Source organism: Chrysochloris asiatica, unplaced genomic scaffold, assembly GCF_000296735.1.
Source record: "Chrysochloris asiatica unplaced genomic scaffold, ChrAsi1.0 scaffold00011, whole genome shotgun sequence".
Lineage (NCBI taxonomy): Eukaryota > Metazoa > Chordata > Mammalia > Afrosoricida > Chrysochloridae > Chrysochloris > Chrysochloris asiatica.
In genome coordinates, this window is record NW_006408529.1 from 4,187,507 (window position 1) to 4,189,564 (window position 2,058).

Sequence of the window (2,058 nt, forward strand, 5' to 3'; positions counted from 1 at the left end):
AGGTCAGTGTCTCAAACCCACCAACTACTCTGTAAACCCTAAACATGGTCACTATGAGTAGGAACCAATTAGAGAACATTTAACAGCAATGTATGTCTTTGATATGTAATTGTATTTGTCAGTGAAGCAATTATGGACTTTCGTATAGAGAAAATTCACCTACTTTAAGTAGTTCTGGAGCATATTGGGCTGCTAACCTCAGCATAAGCAATTCGAAACTACCAGCTGTTCCAAGGGAGAACAATGAGGCTTTCTGCTCCTATAAAGATTTACAACCTCAAAAATCCTGTACAGGGACTCTATGAGTTGGAACCCACTCCATGGCACATAACCACCACCACAACAGTGGTATAGTGTGTTAAGGTTTGACTGCTAACCACATGGTTGGTGGTTCAAATCCACTAGCTGATTTACTGGAGAGACATAAGGCTGTCTGCTTTCCAAAAGATCTACAGTCTCAGAAACCCTAAGGAGCAGTTCTACCAATTCCTGTGCTAATGGTTAGGATTTATTTGATGGAAATAGAATTAGTTTTTGGTGTTTTGATTTTTCTCCATGTAACAAATATATTACTGTTGTTATTAATTGCTATCCAGTAGGTTCCAATTCACAGTGATTCATAAAACAGCAGAACTCTACATTGTCTGGCCCTTGGCTATCCTCACAATTGTTGTTATTTTTGAGACATTTGTTGCTTCTACTTTGTTAATCCATTCTGTAGTGGATCTTTAACTTTTTCACTGACCTTCCACTTTACTAACTGTGATGTCTTTCTCCAGGGACTAGTCCATCCAGAAAACAATGCCTGAAATCAAGAGATAAAATCTCCCCATTCTGGCTTCGAAGAATCATTCTGACTACATCTTCCAAGACAGATGTGTTTGTTCTTCTGACAGTCCATGGTACTTTAAATATTCTTCACCTAGACCATAATGCAAATGTTTTGATTCTTCTAAGTTTTTCCTTTTTCATTACCTAGCTTTTCATGTATATGAAGTGATTTAAAACATCCAGGCTTGGATCAGGTGCACCTTAGTCCTCAAATGGACATCTTTACTTTTAAATACTTTAAAGAGGTCTTTTTCAACAGATTCATCGAATTCAGTACATCCTTAATGAATGTTGTCTCCATGAATGTAGATTGTGGATTAGAAAAATGAAGTTTTTGACAACTTCAATTTTTCAGTTTGGTTTTTCTTGATCTCGTTGTGAGGATTCTGATTTTCTGCAGTAAAGTGCAATCCATACTGAAGACTGGATTGATCTTTGATCTTTATCAGTAAGTATTTCTAGTCTTATTCATTTCCAGCAAACAAGGTTGTGCCATCTGCGTATCGCAAGTTATTAATGAATCTTTCTCTCATTCTGATGCTCTGTTGTTCTTCATATAATCCAGTTTCTCAAATTTTTCACTCAGCATACAGACTGAATAAATATGGTGGAATGATATTACTCTTACACATATCTTTCCTGGTTTAAAACTATTCAGTATCTTCATGCTCACTTGGAACAACTCTTTCTTGGTCTATGCACAGATTTATTAATATCACAATTAAATATTCAGGAATAGCCATGTTTCCTAATATTATCCATAATTTGTTATAGTCCACATAGAACAATGCCTTTGCATACTCAGTAAAGCACAAGTAAACATTTTTTTTTTTCTGGTATTCTCTGCTATCAGCCAAGATTTATGTGACACCAACAATGATATTCCTAGTTACACGTCCTCGTATGAATTCATCTTGAATTTCTGGCAGCTCCCTGTCAATGTACTATAACAACCATTCTTGAATTATATTTAGCAAAATTTTATTTGCATATGATATTAGTGACATTATTTGATGATTTCTGCATTTCATTGAGTGCCCTTACTTTGGAATGGGGTCAAATATAAATCTCTTCCAATCAGATGAATAGGTAGTTGTTTTCCAATTTTCTTGGCATAGATGAGTGAGCGCCTCCTCATCTGCTACAGCTTTTTGAAACATTTCAAATTGTACACTGTCAGTTCTTCTTGTTGTTGTTAGGTGCCATAAAGTCAGCACTGACTCACAG